At 45.3% G+C, this 20,000-nt stretch overlaps 1 protein-coding gene across 1 annotated transcript in view; it reads right to left on the minus strand.

The window, feature by feature from the left end:
• SLC38A5 (solute carrier family 38 member 5) overlaps positions 1–274 on the minus strand; it is a 49,738-nt gene extending 49,464 nt beyond the window's left edge. The window contains exon 1 of the mRNA XM_079960095.1: positions 145–274. The gene's annotated coding sequence lies outside the window, so the exon portion shown is untranslated. The remainder of the gene's footprint in view (positions 1–144) is intronic.
• Between the last annotated feature and the right edge of the window lie 19,726 nt (positions 275–20,000).

Raw genomic sequence — 20,000 nt, forward strand, 5'->3', positions numbered from 1 at the left:
GCTGGCGTCCCGCTCGCTCGGCGCGTCTGATGCAACAGTCTGTTGGAGTTGCAGAAGGGCGAGACGCGCGCCGGGCTCCCCGGCGGCCCCTTCCCGCTCTCCAGACCCAAGACTTCCCCGCCAAGGCGCTGTTTCCGCACTCACCGCCGGTGGATCTCGAGCACGAGCCCAAGTTGCGCGGGTTCCGCAGCCCCAGCGGCGCAACGTCGGCAGCAGAAGCGCGCAGTTCGGCAGCGGGGCTCTTCTCGCGGCGCGCTGGACGCCCAGGGAGGCGCACTCGCGCGCACTCGCACACAGACGCGCACCCTGGCGCGCGCAGCTCAGCCAATCACACCGGCGCAAGTTCAGGGTGGGGGGAAAGTTTGCACAAGTTTGCAGAGAAGACGGGTCAACCCTCCAAGCCCGCGCGCCCGGGACTGGGAGCAGGTGGATCCCAGAACCAGGTTGCTGGGCGCTTCCCCTTTCTTCTCCTTCTAGTCCGCTTTGCGTTGCTCGCTCCCCATCGACGCCAGCTCGGAAAATCCACGTGTGCGGTTCAGTCCGTTGTTTGCTTTTTGCAAAGCGTCGTTCACACGTGGGATCTGCAGCTGGGGCAGGTTGGCGCCCGAATGGGGAAGCAGAAGGATGGCGCTTGAGAACGGTGGTGATGTGGAGGACCTAGCTGCGAAGTTTGAGATGGGCAAGTCGCCTCCTGACGTTGCACAGGTGGTGGGCATGCACGTGTGAACCAGCATGTGGTGGTTTCTCTTTCATCGCGTGCGGAGATCATGGGAGAAAGCTGCGCTCCATGTGGTTACAAATGGAAGGGAATCCACGTGTTAAGATTCCTGCATTGCTAGATGATCCTCAGAGATCCCTTCCAGCACTCTGGTTCTGTGGTTTTATGATCCTATTTGCTACATACATGCAACATGCGTTAGGAAGAGGTAGTTGGCAAAAGGTTTCACAGGCACATGGAGTAGCAGGCATGGTCAAATAATGTGTGCGCACAACAGCATACTGACAAGTGATTAAAAAGACAAAACAGGAAGTTGTTGCTCAAAGGACTGAAACCACAGAAGACAAGAAAAAAACTTACAAAGGTGCTGGTGGGATTTAAGTATTCAAATAAGATAAAAAAATATCTAAAACATGTATAAAACAGTATAGAAGGACCTAATGCGCAGGCTTGTTATGAATAGCAAGTGGGAACTGCAACAAAACGCTGCAGTTCAGACCTCAACGCAACCACTCCATTCTGTTCACTCTTCCTAATTTTCCTCTTGTGCAACACTCTGCCAGCACTCCATGGCCACTAAGCATGCTCAGTGTTCATGTGGCTGTTTCGAGGATCTCCTACCAGTTAGGGCCCATCTCATAGCATTTGCCTCCTCTTAATTTCTGAAATATGGGAGATGGGTGGTGCTGTGGGTTAAACCACAGAGCCTAGGACTTGCCGATCGGAAGGTCGGCGCTTCGAATCCCTGCGATGGGGTGAGTTTCCGTTGCTCGGTCCCTGCTACTGCCAACCTAGCAGTTCGAAAGCATGTCAAAGTGCAAGTAGATAAATAGGTACCGCTCTGGCGGGAAGGTAAACGGCGTTTCCGTGTCCTGCTCTGGTTTTGCCAGAAGCGGCTTAGTCATGCTGGCCACATGACCCGGAAGCTGTACGCTGGCTCCCTCGGCCAGTAAAGCGAGATGAGCGCCACAACCCCAGAGTCGGTCACAACTGGACCTTACCTTTACCCTAATTTCTGCAAACCTTGAGTTTTCCCAGCCTGCTGCTGGTTCTTTCCTCTGACACATAGGTGGCGGCATTTTGGCTACATAATCAACAGCACTTGCCACCTGAACATCAGATATAGAGGAAATGATTGTAGCACAAAGTCACAAGATGTCTGTATGGCGGAAAAACCTTCTTACTTTGATCCCTGCCAAATAACTAATCTGGAATTTATCTGCTGAATTCGGTGAAGCTGAATGATGGCTGATGGGTAGCCCATCACCGAACCCATTTCCAGTTTTCCACAAAACCTCCACATTTTATGTTAGTCCACCATACTTCATTATTTACAAAAAAAGCCCAAATTCATTAACAATTGTGCTAACAAGCCTCGTTTCTCAGGGTAGATACAGTAATGGTATTGAGCTTCCATTTCAAGGTAGCCAATATCTAACATTCAAGAACTCCTATAAACAGCAACCCAAAATGTAAGGCTTCTGTGTGGAGTATTTGTTGTGGGAAAGTTTCCCACACAGCTGTGAATGTCAGCGGACAAAGTTCTTTGAGATAGCAAGGTTTTTTGTGCGTTACTGAAGGGACGGTACGGTGATCTTCAGTTTGTGAAAAGTTTTTATACTACGGACTGTGGGTTCTTCTGAACTATTTGTGTCTTCTGATTTTATTTATTGAAATGGTTTTTCAATCCTGCTGCTCAGGAAAACAGCAACAACTCGCTACAGAGCAGCTTACAAATCAGTAAAGAGAGAGAAAACAGACCCTGCCCTCAGACTTATGATCACAACGACATTACCCAAAAGGAAAATGGATTGGCGAGGAGGAGAAAATAAGTAAATTCGGATTCAAGCTTTTAGTAATGTGTTGTTCTACTGGCCAGCTGGGTGGAGATAAAGTTGCTGGTCTCCTTGTTGCATCTGTTAAGTTGCCCTTCTCTTCTCTCCTCCTCTGATGGAGCCTGATACGGTGGCTGTTGCCGAGTGACAGCTGATCGAGGGGGCATCCTATATATATTATTTGCATATCTCTGTCAATAAAACCTATAAATGGAACACAACGGGAATCTTATCTAGGAACATGCTTATGTTCCACCTCCTCCATACAACCCTGCCTAGCAACTGTACTCCTCAAATGGGACATGGCTGAGTATACTGTGCTCCAGAAACTGGGCTTTTAGTGTTGCAGCTGCAGCCCTCTGGAATAGAGCATCAGAAGGTTCCCAACTGCCATGATGCCTCCTGATGACATTTTTGTTTAATAAGGCTTCCCGTGTGGCATCACCCAGTCATTTGTTAAATATTAATCGTACATTTGTTGGAACAGTTTTAGTGCTTTTAGAGATTGTAGAAAGGCTTTCGGTTTCTTTAGGAATTTGCATTCTTTGCATTTTATATTTATTGTGTTGTACACCACTTGGGAGGCCCCAGGCTACGGAGCAGTTTATAAATTTGTAAAATAAATACAATTAAAAATGGCTCTGTCTCAGGAGAGGACCAGCTTCCCCATATATTCTCTCACTGGGCCCTAATATAAGCAAACGTTCCAAATGACCCAGTCCAAAAATATTACATCAAACTTGGATGAGTTCCCAAAGGCATTCTCAATAGATAACTTTTCTGGAGCTAAATCTGGAAACAGGACCTCTCTCCCTCCCTATAAACATTTCTGGAGAATCTCCACAGTCGTCTGGATTTGTGGGAGGCACAGATATAGAGAACAGCTGTATGATTGGAGGCATTCATCTCAACTGCCATGGTGCATTAACCGTCCCTTACATATTAGGCAGAGTGAGTCCATGTTGGTGACTCCCAGTCTAAGCAGTATACATGTCTAAAATGTCCATTCAAAATACCAGTTAAAAGCAAATGTTAAAAACAAGTTACATAAAAATGTGTTTGGATACACGTACACACCAGTCATATTTATGTGATCTCTATCTAGCTAACTAAATTGGCAGCAGTGACACTTTTTGGAAAAACAGGGCTGCAGTTTTTGCCTTATTGATTTCAGTGCCAACTAAACTCTTCTTTGTTCCAGCAAGGCTATCCAGCCGTGAAATTTTGTTAAGCGGGTTTAGCAGGCATAAGTGTTTTACCTACTAAAATCATGTGTCAAAATAAAATGCCTGGGTAGGCTTGTTGGAACAAAAAAAGGGTTTTAAACGAGCACTGAAAATAATATGGCAAGGGAGTCTGCTTGATATCAATGGGCAGGGAGTTCAGTGTGTAAATGCTGCCAGTTTAGAGAGAGAGAGAGAGAGTAAATGCATGGCAATTTACAGAGCATAAGGAAAGGATTGGGCCCTGTCCTGAGCTTACAATCTAACTTTAGACTGGAGTAGCAATGTGAGGCAAGGGGGGGGGAGAGAGAAGGAAGACACAGTAGGAGGGAAAAAGACAGTCAAAACTAGGATAATGAACATCAGCAAAGACAGTTACATATCCAATTTTGTTTCAGCAAGACACTAAGGGGTTAAGCCAAATGGAGGAGGATATTTTTGAGCTGAGCTTTTAGCAGGGGAGGGAGAAGCAGGGAGAGAGAAAGAGAGGTAGCTGCTTATGGGTATTCTGGGAGCGATTTATTTACTTACTATATTTATATAAAGCTGTCCAATGGCATTGTTCTCCAGAGTTATAGCATAAAGTGATCAATTGCAATTAAAAACACAACAAACTGAAATAACAACCTGGGGCACCAAACAGATGAATGAAAACAGGTAAGAAAGATATAGCCCATGAACAGCAATTACTAAATGAAAAGGTATATTTACGTCATAGGTTTGAAGTTTTATTTATTGCTGTTCAGTTCTAAAAATCACCGACAAGGCTGTATCAGTTCAGAATTCGGGGTGTGTTTGTGCACACACGTGTGCCTGTGCACAGGCAAAACGGCCTTGCCTGTTTGCTCCTGGCCAGTGTACCCTCAGCCTCATCATCCCTATAAGGAGGCAGTGTTGTGGAGTGGTTAGACAGTGTTGGAGTAATTATTATTATTATTATTATTATTTATTTATACCCTGCCCATCTGGCTGGGATTCCCCAGCCACTCTGGGCAGCTTCCAACAAAATATTAAAATACTGTAATGCATCAAACATTAAAAGCTTCCCTAAACAGGGCTGCCTTCAGATGTCTTCTAAAAGTTATTTTTCTCTTTGACATCTGCTGGGAGGGCGTTCCACAGGGAGGGTGCCACTACCGAGAAGGCCCTCTGCCTGGTTCTCTGTAACTTGGCTTCTCGCAGTGAGGGAACTGTCAGAACGCCCTCGGCGCTGGACCTCAGTGTCCGGGCAGAACACCCCCCCGGGCAGGGGGGTGGAGACGCTCCTTCAGGACCTGGGAGACCAGGGTTCAAGTCCTCACTCAGGCATGAAGTTCATTGGTCGATCCTGAGCCGGTCTCTCAGCCCAGCCTACCTCGCAGGGGTGTTGTGAGAGTGAAATGGAGAGGGGGAGAAACTAGCATGCCACCTTGAACTCCTTGGACAGAAGAGGGGACGACGACGATGACAACGAAAGCAATACACGGGGGAAACCCACCACATGGAGCCTCACAGAAGCAGTGGCTGGTTTTCTAAGTTCCTGAACGGTCTAGATTTGGAAAAGAGGCAGGGCTGGACTTAGGTTTGATGAGGCCCTAAGCTACTGAAGGTAATGGGGCCCTTTATATTATAATAATTATATATATATATATATATATATATATATATATATATATATATATATATATATTCCTGGTTCAGGAAACCGGGCTCAGGGTGGCTAACAACAAATTTAAAACACTTAATTGATGCTACAAAAAAAAGCATAAAATATGGTATAAAGCGTAAATAGCAATAAAATCAAAAATCAATTTAGGGGGGAAATCCATCCAATAAACATTAGATGATCACCAGGGCTAGCTGGCTAAATTAGTCCCACTTGGGCATATGTCCAGCTGTCCTTTGTCAACAACAAATTGTGGCTGGTTTTTGTGTTGAATATATGCTATATGGTAATTTATGGACCTAATAGGTATCTAAAGCCATTTGCATATGTTGCCATGCAACCCGTCCATGCAGAATGAAGGCACCCTATATTATAGAAATGAGCAAACCAGTGATATTTTAAGGAGCAGGCTAGCAGGTGGGGCCCATTACTTACATCATAGGAGCCTATAGAACACAAAACACTGTTGCTGTATGTAGGTTTTATTTTATTTGTGTTTTATGTTTTTGAAATGTACATCCAGGTTGTTTTTTTCCTTTAATTTTTTTGGGGGGCCCAAGAGAGTGGGACCCTAAGCTATAGCTTGTTTAGCTTATACTTAAATACGGCACTGAAAAGAGGCTAGCTATGAGGGAACACTGCTACCTAAGCGCTCAGGAGGGTTGCTAGACAGGGAAACTTCAGTTCAGCTGTTCTCTGTCCTGTTTACTATATGTGTGTGTGTATCCAGAACTTCCGGGTCTATATAAGGGCCTGTTTCCCAGCTCAGCTGAAGCCAAGTCTCCAAGCAGTCCTTCCCTTCCATTTCCATATTCCTCCCAGCGCTTGCCTTTAAACAGGCTTGTGCCTGACAATGGCTATAATTATGCCCCCTTGCTAATTAGGTGTAATTATAAACTGTTCCTCCAAAGCAGCTTGGGATTCCAAAGGCCTGGGGATTGTTAGTGTAACGCATGGAGCAAGCCAACGGTAACTGGGGGATGCCAGGAGTTCCCAGGGAATCTGTGGGGCCAGCTCTGACCATTGGGCACTGCTGCGTCTCTGGGCCACAAAGTTTAATGTGAGGGAGCTCTGGCGTATTCCTTCAAGTGCTAGGAGCTCAGGGAAGGGGAGGCGTGATACTGGCAGGCTTTTTCAGCTACCATTCCGTCTAGTTATAGCCAAAACTGTACAAAGAGTGCCCTTCCAAAGACAAAATCCTGTCACCAAGAAAATGCAAGCTCAGTAATCAATAGTAGATTTAGGAATATTTTGTCTGTCTGTTCACTATGCATTTCAACAGCTCTAAAGAGATTGTAACCAAACTTTGCACAATTAGATGCCATTTCAAATCAATTTGGTGGATTGAATTTTTCAAAACTGCATTTCCTTTTTCTGGTTTCTTCAAATTCCTGAGCAACGGCGGTTACAAGGCTGCCAGCAGACTTATAAATTATGCCAATTTGCTCCTTTTTTAAAAATATATATATATATTCGAGTTTAGAATCCATTCAGATAGGCCCAGGGCTATGGTGAACACTGAAGCCTTGCCCCTGGTGGCTTGAAATCTACCTGCTCTGCTCTCCTGGTTTCTGAGATATTAGCAGGTACAGGATTACTCATTTGCTTCCAATATGTTTGCAGCTGTAGGTGTTAGAAACTTAATTTAAAGTGCTTAAAGTGCTTAACTGTGACAGCATCATGCCCTTTGGGCCTGCCCTGCTGTTAGCAGTGGCCTCAGGTGGCAGATGGGAGGGTGGGGGCGGCGGCAGCAGCACCCTCCCCCAGCCCTTTCAGTTGCCCCCCCCCCCCCCCCCGCGGCCTAGGACCCACGTACCTATGGGACCGCCTCTCCTGGTATACCCCACGGAAGACCTTAAGGTTCACAAATGACAACATTTTGGAGGTCCCAGCTCACAAGGTGGTTAGACTGGTCTCAACTAGGGCCAGGGCCTTTTCAGTACTGGCCTCAACTTGGTGGAACACTCTATCACAAGAGACTTGACATCTTTCTGCAGGGCCTGCAAGACAGAGCTGTTCTGCCTGGCCTTTGGTTTGGACTCAGTCTGACCCTTATGTTTCCCTCACCGTATGGTTTTGATCTATGGGCTACTTTTAAAATGAGGCTGCACTTCCCACTTTTAAAATGTCCCTGCACCTCCCATCTCATCTCTCAAGCCTCTAGCATTGCCTGGCAAGGGATGGCTACCTAGGACAGGGTTTTCACAGGACCAGTTGCTACAGGCTGCGGGCAGTGAAAAAAGAGCACCCTGGTCCTCTGCATAATGGAAAAGGGGGCACACAAAAGCCAAAGCCCCCCAAAGCCCAATGCAGCCATCACAATAATATCAAAACATGCTCCAGCTCAACTCCCACTCCAGCTTTGCAGAACCACTTTACAACCAACTGCCCCGGGGGAAAGGTCCTGGTGTTTATTGCATGTATGCATTTTTTTTAACATAGAGTGGTACCTTGGTTCTCAAATGCCTTGGTACTTGAACAACTTGGAACCCAAACACTGCAAACCCAGAAGTGTTCCGGTTTGCGAACTTTTTTGGAAGCCAAACGTGCTCCGTTTTGAGTGTTATGCTTCCATTTTGAGTGTTGCACTGAGGTCCGTCTGTTTTTGCTATTTATTTTGCATTTTTATTTCTGCGGCTCTTTTTTGTGTGACTGTGTGGAACCTAGTTCAGTTCCTGACTGATTGATTGTGTGACTGCAGTACATTGTTTATTGCTTTCATTTTATGGATCAATGGTCCCGTTAGATAGTAAAATTCATGTTAAATTTAACAATTCATGTTAAATTGTTTTAGGGTTGTTTTTTTAAAGAAAGTCTGGAGCAGATTAATCCATTTTGCATCACTTTCTATGGGAAAGCACACCTTGGTTTTGGAGCACTTTGGTTTTGGAACGGACTTCCGGAATGGATTAAGTTTGAGAACCAAGGTACCACTGCACTGTAGTTTAATGTTTCTTGTGAGCTGCCTTGCAAGGATCTGTATCCTGAAATCATTGTAATAAACAAGCAACAGCAATACCATGCAATTCATTTGGGTGAGGTCCTTTTCCAAGTTCTATCTGTAGGAACGTTGTGTCGTGCACTGAGAAAGACAGGACCTTCTCGATGCTGGTGGCCCATCTTTGGAATGCTTTCCCAATTGAGGTGAGAATGGTGCTGCTATTGTACATCTTTTTGGAGGCAGGTTAAGACGGGTTTCTTTTTGCCCAGACTCTTAAAATGTTGTATTGTTTCATCTGATTGAATCGTTCTTGGTTTATTACTTTTCAGGTTTTTATTAGGTTGCTTTGATTTTTATACAAGGTGTGACCGGAAAGTAGGGTGAATAATGAGAAATGCCGGATTCGTGAAGACACATGGGAGGGGTTCGTCTGTATCTCAGTTAATATACGTGCACGTCTCGGCATTTGTTTAGTAGCTGTTAATAGTGCAGTGGTTTTCCTAGTAGTGATGTATGGAAGTGAGAGCTGGACCATAAAGAAGGCTGATTGCCGAAGAATTTATGTTTTTGAATTATGGTGCTGGAGGAGACTCTTCAGAGTCCATGGACTGCAAGAAGATCAAACCTATCCATTCTGAAGGAAATCAGCCCTGAGTGCTCACTGGAAGGACAGATCGTGAAGCTGAGGCTCTAATACTTTGGCCACCTCAAGAGAAGAGAAGACTCCCTGGAAAAGACCCTGATGTTGGGAAAGATGGAGGGCACAAGGAGAAGGGGACGACAGAGGACGAGATGGTAGGACAGTGTTCTTGAAGCTGCTAAAATGTGTTTAACCAAACTACGGGAGGCGGTGGAAGACGGGAGTGCCTGGCGTGCTCTGGTCCATGGGGTCACGAAGAGTCGGACATGACTAAACGACTAAACAACAACAACAAATAGTGCAGTGCGTCATGATTGAAAATGGAGCAGAGAGTCAGTATGAAATTCTGTTTCAAATTGGGTAAATGGGCATCAAAAATCCATGAAATGCTCACAATTCTGTATGGAGATGAATCTGTAACTCGAAAGACAGCGTATGAGTGGTTTAAGCATTTCTGTGAAGGGCAGCAAACCATCGAAGATGACCCTTGGTCTGGCAGACTATCAACAAGCAGAACAGCGGCAAATGTTGACAGAGTTTTTGAGTTATTAATGCGGGATCGGCGTTTGTCCGTCCGAATGATGGCGGAATGTTATGCCTATCGGCTTGGTTACTCGAGAGCGAACAGGCAAGATCCTCACTGGTCTTTTCAAAGGCTTTATTATTGGTGCAAAAACATTTACAGTGCAAAACGCCTCAATTTCATGTCTTGCTCAGTCACTAGCAGAATCTGAGAGTGGGCTGTCCTTAAACTTTCCCCAGCAGAGTAGTCTCTTGACCCACATCCGACGCCTCCCCTCTCTGCATGAAAACCTACTGCGCAGGGAGGGCGTGGGTAAAGGGGGACCTGCTCCCCCCCACACTTTGCTCATGCACGGTGTCTTGGCTCTTTCTTGCATTCTCCGAGCCCTGCATCTCTTCCCCACTAGAGGCGGGGCTTCCCTCCTCTGCTGAGGAAGTGCTGCTTCCCACGATCTTTGGAGGCTCCCTGTAATCCAGCTGCCCTTCCACCTCTCATGTCTGAGCTGATGGCAGTTCCCTGACACGGAAGAATTGCATATTCCACGTGAAATTGTTGCTGAGATTACTGAGTTGTCCTGCCCTCCATATTCTCCCGATCCGGCCTCACCGAATTTCTTTCTTTTTCCAAAACTGAAATCTGCACTGAAAAGGCACAGATTTTCTTTTTTTTAAAAAAAAATAATATTTATTACTTTTAAACCTTACAAAAGAAAGAAGAAAAAGAAAAGAAAAAAAAGAAAAAGCAAAAGAAAGAAAAAAACAATACATTACAATATACACAACACAACCTTAACACATTAAACTAAACAAAACAGAACAAAAACAGTTTAAAAACATACATCATACCATTTCAATGTCTTATCCTTCATTCCCTTGTTTACTCGACCTCCTCTCACCTCCCTTTTTGTATTCCAATTCTATTAATTGTTTCAGCAATTCCTTTCCATCTTTCTCTATTTTCTGTCTTATAATTATCTTGACTTATTTTAACCTTATTTTCCATTAATACTATAATACTTATTTATGCTTAACTCCTTATGACATTTCTACTAAAGCCATATAATTTCATTCCAACATTTTTCTAACACTCATTAATTTTACAATATTTCTATAAATAAACTTTAAACTTTTTCCAATCTTCTTCCACCGTCTCTTCTCCCTGGTCTCGGATTCTGCCAGTCATTTCCATCAATTCCATATAGTCCCTCAACCTGGTGATCTTCTGTCCGAGGCTCTTAACTCTTTTCCAAGTCCCTTCTGCATGTCTTCTTCATATTTATACATGCACTTTACTTTGTCTTCTGCTGATCTTGTTCTTAATTTCCTTCCTTTGATGCTGAAGAGTAGATCTCGGGGAAGCTCCGACCTAGCAATGTTTTTATACCTTCTCAACAGGTCAGCCAAATCTCCATAGTTAAAACTAAAATCCAAAAGATATTTCAGGACGTGTTTGAAAATTCCTCCAAATCTGAAGGTCCCCACAACTCCAATCTCCTCCTGACCCAGGTCCAGGTCCCAAAGGTCAGTAAATCCCTGCATGAGGGGATCTATCCAACTTTCCTTCTCCAGTCCAAGCAGGGCTCCAATCCTCAAAATCTGACTTTCTCTGAATTCACTCACAGAAGGCAACAACTTATAATCATCAAATTGCCCCTGTAAAACTGGGGCTCTCTCCCTCTCCACTTGTATTACTTTAGGTTCAGCAACAACAACTTTCTCCCTCGCGTTCTCCACAGTTTGCCATATCAAAATAGATTCCTGTGTTGATTCCTGAATAGTTTCTGTATAGATATTCACTTTTTGTCCAAAATTAGTCACTTTTTGACCCAAATTGTCAATTTTAATAGTTATCACGTCCATCTTCTTGTGGAGCTGTTCCAATGAATCACTTATCTTACAAAATGCAGTCACTAAGGCTTCTTCTGTCGACATTCTTAAACAATCCAAGGTCAATCCCTGGTTCTCACAATTTTTTATCTTGCAGCTGGAAATCCCCCCAGATCAACTCCTATAACAGCTTCAAAGGCTCCCTCTAGAGGGAAACAATTTCTATTTGTATCAATCCTTTTAGGCACAGTTCAAGCAATAAAATTTGTTTCAATTTTCAGTTACTTTTACTCCTTTTTAAACGCAGAAGGAGACAATGGAAACAATGTATTTCTCTTATTTAACTAGCTGTCAACAACAATGAACTTTCCCAAAACGTCGGTCTTGCTAGCAGCCCGTTTCCAGGTTCAGAGCGGTGGTAATTTGACTTTCTCCCCTCTCTCCTGCAGGCTTACGCGATCCAAAATTTCCCCCCTCTTCTCCTGCTTCCAAGGGGGGGTGTAATGATTTTAGCCGATGGAAGTTTAATCCTTTACAGAGGACTTTCCAAGACTTTAGCTTACAAGCTCTTTGCTTCAATCTATTTACAAAAGGGGAAGGCGGACTTCCTGTTTAGAGCCTCCCCGTTTCGGTGCCAAATTAAGACGTTTAAGAATCCAATTTTCCGTTCTACTCACAGGTAGTTGTTTAGAATCAAATTGTCCACAGGAAAAAGTCAGCGCTCTCCGGCAACAGCAATGCGGCTTCACTCCGTGAAAAAAGCAATCAATTCAAAGAACCGTGCCGCTCACCCCACGTCGCTCCGGATCCCCGAAACCAGGTCTCCCCGTGAGTAGGGGAGGCGCAAAAGGTGAAAAGGCACAGATTTTCCAACATTTCACACGTCCAAGCTGCTGTGATGAGGGAATTGAAAGCAGTACAAAAAGAGGACTTCTCCAGAAGTTTCCAACAGTTCTACGAACATTGTCAATGGTGCATTGTATCTGAGGGGGCCTACTTTGAAGGCCTGTAAGGTACGTATGTTCAAATATTTCTCGCTGTCCGATTTCTCTGACCATTCACCGAACTTTCCGGTCACACCTTGTGGTTTGTTTTAAGATTGCATTGCCATATGGATTTTTAGGTACACTGCCCTGGAATCCATGTTGGGATGAAGATATGGTTTGTAAAATGTCAAAATAAATGAAATGCATTGACTATTGAGAGTCGTGAGTCCTTGTGGTACCTTTTAACCAGCACTGAAACACATCCATCCAGTGACCATTTGTCTGTGCTTTAAAAAGCACAAACAATTTCCTCATTTGTTCCAACAGAAAACTCAAATGAGTTGCCTCCGTTTTTTGTTTTCTAACAGGGTAATCCAGTATATCTGCACTCAGAAGTGAGATCCACTGAGTTCAATGGGGCTTACTCTCTGAAACGTAGGGACACTCTTGCAGCCTGAAAATTGTCTTGCATGCCTGAAAATGTTCTTCCTGCTGGCCCCTATCCCACTCACAAACCCCTCTTTTCTTCTGGAAACCCCAAAGAAACCAGCTCCTCCCACTTTTACCCTGAAATTTACCCTGAAATTCTATCCTGGATTTACCCTGAAATTGTGAACTCTCCTCCTCTGACGTGCTTCTGACAGAGCAGAAAGGAAGGATAGGTAGGTTGCCATAGGTCCTCTTTTCCCAGGACATGGCCTCTTTTTCATGGGTAGAGTCATCAAAGCAATCCATAGTGTTAAAAGCTGGCAAATGTGTCCTCTTTTTTGCTCTTCAAAATATGGCAACTCTACATTTGGACATGCAGAGACCTGCATCAGTTCCCAGCAGGTCTCTAGTTTTGCATTTCATTCTGTCCATTCTGTCTTTCTTTTCTCCCCCCTCCCCCCTACACACTGGTTATAATCCTTTTGATATGATAGGTAAAGGTAAAGGTACCCCTGACCGTTAGATCCAGTCATGGCCGACTCTGGGGTTGCGGCGCTCATCTCGCTTTATTGGCCGAGGGAGCCGGCGTACAGCTTCCGGGTCATGTGGCCAGCATGACTAAGCTGCTGCTGGCGAACCAGAGCCGTGTACGAAAACACTGTTTACCTTTCCGCTGGAGCGGTACCTATTTATCTATTTGCACTTTGACATGTTTTTGAACTGCTAGATTGGTACTATATTCTGTCTGACACTGATATGTCGTTTTAGGTTATACAGCAAATTTGTTCTCATCTTGTTCTCTTCCATGCTAATATATGCCCACAACCTCATCTTATCTTTCTGACCATCCATGCTTAGGGCGTCAAACGTTTTTGTCTTTACAGTAACTCCTTGGGAGTGGTTAAGCTTCAAGGCTAAAGGAGGACTGAATCTAGATCTCCCAAAGTCCAACACCAGATCGACTGCACCACCAGGGCTCTTACACCTTTTAAACACAGGGGACACAATGCATTTTTGCTCATAAGCAGATCTCACCGAGTATTTGTCTTATTTCCAAGTGTGCAAGAGACGAGGGTTGACAGCTGGCCAGCACTTGGTTACCTGCTCCCATTTCGGCCACACCTCTTCCAAGCAACAGCACAAAGCCCCATCTGTCCCTGGTGCAGCTGACATTTCCTTCAAAGCCTTCTGAACCATTGGAATATTTATAAATATTCCATTGCACCTCAGCAGACAAGCCAATGGCTAGGAAGGCCTCCTTCCAAATGACGAAATCTGGCAGAGCTCTCGCTGTCAATCACTGCAGACACGGAACAGCACCCCAGATAGCAAAAGGGGCTGCTGTCCAAATGGTTGTCGGAGCCTCCCACTTTCCGCTTCCAACCCACTCAAGTATGGGAGAAAAGGAGGTGAATCTTACCCGGTGCTTGAATTTATCTTTCTGCTCCACAACATTACCCAACCCTGCATGAAAGATACATAAAAGGTAAAGGTAAAGGGACCCCTGACCATTAGGTCCAGTCGTGGCAGACTCTAGGGTTGGGGTGCTCACCTCGCTTTATTGGCCGAGGGAGCCGGCGTACAGCTTCCGGGTCATGTGTCCAGCATGACTAAGCCGCTTCTGGCGAACCAGAGCAGCGCACGGAAACGCAGTTTGCCTTCCCGCCAGAGTGATACCTATTTATCTACTTGCACTTTGATGTGCTTTTACACAAGTCTGCAAGTCCTAGGCTCTGTGGTTTAACCCACAGCACCACCCGCGTCCCTGAAAGATACATAGGGGGTGGGAAAATGTCATTATATCTAGCCTCAGGTGCATGGTGGGTGAGCATGGCAAGGCTGTGGCAAGAGGATAAGAAGATTGGTGGTCTTGTGAGGTGGTAAAAGCTTTCTGGGCAATTATATATAATGAGTTAAAGAAAACACTCAAGAAAACTTTTGTTAAAAAACCAAAGGCTTTTTTTTGGTTAGGTATGATAGGTGAGGAAATACCAAAATCAAATAAAAGACTGTTTATGTACGCAACAACGGCAGCAAGAATGCTTCTGGCCCAGAGATGGAAAGAAGGAGAAGTACCGACCAGAGGAGAATGGCAGACAAACTGATGGAGTACGCAGAAATGGCAAGACTGACGGGAAAGATCAGAAACCAGGAAGGCCAAGTATTTTTAAAAGACTGGAATAACTTTTTAATATATCTGAGAGACCACTGTAGACAGCTGAAATTGGCAGGAAAACAATGACACTACAAGTTGAATGAACTTTGGTTACTATGATTATATAATAGATGGATTACAGTAAAAAATGTAGGGGGGGGATTCAAAAATGGAACCCACTGAGGGAGGGAAGGAGGTCTGAAGGTTCAAAAGAACCTCTTCTTATTTATTTTTTTGGAATGGTTATGTTTATTGTGTACAACCTAATAAAACTAATAAAATAAACTAATAAAAATTTTATTTTTTTATTAAAAAACGAGGGTCAGAAGAACGCCGTGCACAGTCTGGGACGCTCCCGTCTCTCCTGTTCACACATTTCGAGGCCTCGGCCTCATTATAAGTCACATTCTGGGACTGAACCCTGGTAAACCCAAACTCCAATTAAGCCCTGCCTGTAAGGCAGTTAATATTTGGCAAGCCAAGGCTCCTTTCCCTTTGCAGCTGCTGCCCAGGGGGCCTTTCCCAAGAAGCAGAGCAAGGAGATAACAAAATCAGCCAACCACAGGCATGTCCCAACCCTGCAGGGAGCTGCACTCCCACTTCCTCTGCTGCACACAGAACAATCTCCTCATTCAAAATTCCAGGTTCCCTCCAAATTGTCAAGCCCAGGGCAGCCGCTTCCTCATTGATTAGTTTGCAATGAACAGCGGGGCGTCTGAAGGTGTAATGCTACTGCCTCCACCTCTGCAATGGCCTGGTGTGACCTTGCAGAGACCTGAAAGAAACATTACTGGAAACCCTTGCTCTGTCAGACACGGGGGGGGGGGGGGGAGATAGTCGCTCAGGGCAATTATCCCCACAAACAGATCTGAGTGCTCTCGCCCCAAAGCAGTATACAGTGGTACCTCGGGTTACATACGCTTCAGGTTACAGATGTTTCAGGGTACGGACTCCGCTAACCCAGAAATACAGTGGTACCTCGGGTTAAGTACTCAATTTGTTCTGGAGGTACATTCCTAACCTGAAACTGTTCTTAACCTGAAGCACCACTTTAGCTAATGGGGCCTCCTGCTGCCGCCGTGCCGCCAGAGCACAATTTCTGTTCTAATCCTGAAGCAAAGTTCTTAACCCGAGGTAATATTTATGGGTTAGCAGAATCTGCAGCCTGAAGTGTATGTAACCCGAGGTACCACTGTTGTACCTCGGGTTAAGAACTTTGCTTCAGGATGAGAACAGAAATCGTGCTTTGGCCGTGCGGCGGCAGCAGGAGGCCCCATTAGCTAAAGTGGTGGTTCAGGTTAAGAACAGTTTCAAGTTAAGAATGGACCTCCAGAACAAATTGAGTACTTAACCCGAGGTACTACTGTATATGAAATCAAGGACAATGTGAGCCTGGACTTACAGGGACTGAGCTCTGGAATACACTGAGAAAGGGATTGTCTCTGAGCATGTAAAGAGTGCTTTTTATTCTACTGAGTAACTGCAGACCACTGTTGCATGTAGAATCAAAGCTCCCAGGCTTTGCACTTTTGCATTGCCTAATTAACCACTGAGAGTCGATGCAACAGATCTGGCTTCTGTGGTTCCAGAGGGGTGGGCTGAAATCAACCTGTTCAAGTTACAAGGAAGGGGATTTCAAGCACACCTTACTAAGAACTTTCTGCCTGTCTGAGCTATTCGGCGGCGGAGCAGACTGAGTGGGAAAGGCTCTGCTTCACTGGAAGTTTTCAAGCAGAAGCTAGATGTCCCATCAGGGATGTCACAGCAGCAGACTTACAGCATGAGCAGGAAACAAGACCAGATGAGGTCCTTTCCAATGCGATGATTTAGTAATGAGCATTGTATGGAAAGGGACGCGGGTGGAGCTGTGGGTTAAACCACAGAGCCTAGGACTTGCCGATCAGAAGGTCGGCAGTTCGAATCCCCATGAAGGGATGAGCTCCCATTGCTCAGTCCCTACTCCTGCCAACCTAGCAGTTTGAAAGCACGTCCAAGTGCAAGTAGATAAATAGGTACTGCTCCGGCGGGAAGGTAAATGGCGTTTCCATGCGCTGCTCTGGTTCGCCAGAAGCAGCTTAGTCATGTTGCCCACATGAGCTGGAAGCTGTCTGCGGACAAACACCAGCTCCCTCGGCCTATAGAGCGAGATGAGCGCCGCAACCCCAGAGTCGGCCATGACTGGACCTAATGGTCAGGGGTCCCTTTACCTTTATTGTATGGAGAAAGGGGCAAGAGAAGTGTTGTTCACCCTCTCTCCTAACACCAGAACTTGTGGACATCCAACGAAGGTTGTTCAAAGATTCAGGGCAGAGAAAAGAAATCACTGCACATCACACAGCGCATAGCTGAACTAGGGAATTCCATAAGAATCATAGAATCATAGAGTTGGAAGAGACCACAAGGGCCATCGAGTCCAACCCCCTGCCAAGCAGGAAACACCATCAGAGCACTCCTGACATATGGTTGTCAAGCCTCTGCTTAAAGACCTCCAAAGAAGGAGACTCCACCACACTCCTCGGCAGCAAATTCCACTGTCAAACAGCTCTTACTGTCAGGAAGTTCTTCCTAATGTTTAGGTGGAATCTTCTTTCTTGTAGTTTGGAACCATTGCTCCGTGTCCGCTTCTCTGGAGCAGCAGAAAACAACCTTTCTCCCTCCTCTATGTGACATCCTTTTATATATTTGAACATGGCTATCATATCACCCCTTAACCTCCTCTTCTCCAGGCTAAACATGCCCAGCTCCCTTAGCCGTTCCTCATAAGGCATCCTTTCCAGGCCTTTGACCATTTTGGTTGCCCTCCTCTGGACACGTTCCAGTTTCTCAGTGTCCTTCTTGAACCGTGGTGCCCAGAACTGGACACAGTACTCCAGGTGAGGTCTGACCAGAGCAGAATAAAGGTAAAGGTAAAGGTACCCCTGCCCGTACGGGCCAGTCTTGACAGACTCTGGGGTTGTGCGCCCATCTCACTTAAGAGGCCAGGGGCCAGCGCTGTCCGGAGACACTTCCGGGTCACGTGGCCAGCGTGACATCGCTGCTCTGGCGAGCCAGAGCCGCACACGGAAACGCCGTTTACCTTCCCGCTGGTAAGCGGTCCCTATTTATCTACTTGCACCCGGAGGTGCTTTCGAACTGCTAGGTTGGCAGGCGCTGGGACCGAGCAGCGGGAGCGCACCCCGCCGCAGGGATTCGAACCGCCGACCTTTCGATCGGCAAGCCCTAGGCGCTGAGGCTTTAACCCACAGCGCCACCTATTACTTCCCTTGATCTAGATGCTATACTCCTATTGATGCAGCCCAGAGACAGTGATGGCTACCATCATGGAAGAGAATTTGACAGATTCATGGAATATAAGGCCACCAATGGCTACTAACCCCGATGGATATTTTCTGCCTCCACCATTGGAAGCAGAATAGTTCTGATTACCAGGTGCTGGAAATTGCAGGTGAGGAAGATGCTGCTGCGCTCAGGTCTTGCTTGTGGGCTTCCTATAGGAATCTGTGAGAACAGGATGCTGGAATAGATGGAGCACTGGCTGATCTGGCTGTTTGTTCTTACGTTCCTATTAATATTGTGCCTTTTTTACTCTGGTTTAATGGGTACTTCCAAGAAAAGATGCGCAGGACCAAGTTTTCTGGGTCTCTAGCATTAAATGATCAAGTAGAGACATCACCTTGCCAACAAAGGTCCATATAGTTAAAGCTATGCTTTTCCCAGTAGTGATGTATGGAAGCGAGAGCTGGACCATAAAGAAGGCTGATCGCCGAAGAATGGATGCTTTTGAATTATGGTGCTGGGGGAGACTCTTGAGAGTCCCATGGACTGCAAGAAGATCAAAGCTCTCCATTCTGAAGGAAATCAGCCCTGAGTGCTCACTGGAAGGACAGATCGTGAAGCTGAGGCTCCAATACTTTGGCCACCTCATGAGAAGAGAAGACTCCCTGGAAAAAACCCTAATGTTGGGAAAGATGGAGGGCACAAGGAGAAGGGGACGACAGAGGACCAGATGGTTGGACAGTGTTCTCGAAGCTACCAGCATGAGTTTGACCAAACTGCAGGAGGCAGTGGAAGACAGGAGTGCCTGGCGTGCTCTGGTCCAGGGGGTCACGAAGAGTCGGACACGACTAAACGACTAAACAACAACAATTTGGAGAGTAAGATGCTTCTCTCTTTGAATATCCACATAAAAAATATTTGGGTTGGTGTTGGTTAAATGTTTAGTTGGGGTTGGTAGTTATTTTAATTTGGGTATAACTGTCTGTTGTTGTTGATTTCTGTTGATTTATTGGTTTGTTTGTTGCTTTGATGTTTGATGTTTTGTTGTGTTTTTATATATGTTGTCAGCCGCCCAGAGTGGCTGGGAGGGATATAAATTATTATTATTATTATTATTATTATTATTATTATTTCCTTACCATATCCGTGTCATAAACACCATGTTATGACTGTCTGGGCATCACCGCTATGAACATTCCTAAAGTTACAACCACTGATCGCTAGGAAAGAATTGCTCCATACAACACATTTCTACAATTCATGCTTATGAAAGAGGCGCTTATACTGGAGATGAGGAGACCTCACAACCACATGCCAAGAGTAGAAATATAATTGAAATGGGGGCTGGGGGAATTCACATACATTCCTCAAATTGCCATATTGAGAATGTTCTCTCCCAGCATTCATTTCAGCACAAGTATAAGTGACATTCCCAGAGCATAGATTGTTGCAAGTCACGCCAAACCTAGGCCTTTTTGTTGTTGTTAGAGCAGAGTTTAAAAAACTACAAGCTGCGTATGCACACTCTGAAAGGCATGCCTTCCTCTGACAGTCATCACAACACAAATATATTCATGCATCTGACAAAGTGGACTCTGGTCCACAAAACCTTATGCCATAATAATTTTCCCCCCCTTTAAAGTGCTGCAAGACTTTCTTTGGGTATCACAAAGGCTGGAATCCAAAAGAGGTTTGTGGATTGTGCCCAATAGAGCTCTTTTACTTATGCTGCCTTTGTTTGTAAAAATGTCCATATTTGCATCTAATCAAACAGTGCATCCAAAGATGCCTAAATTAGGGGAA

The sequence above is a fragment of the Podarcis cretensis genome (assembly GCF_951804945.1).
Source record: "Podarcis cretensis genome assembly, chromosome: 17".
Classification (NCBI taxonomy): domain Eukaryota; kingdom Metazoa; phylum Chordata; class Lepidosauria; order Squamata; family Lacertidae; genus Podarcis; species Podarcis cretensis.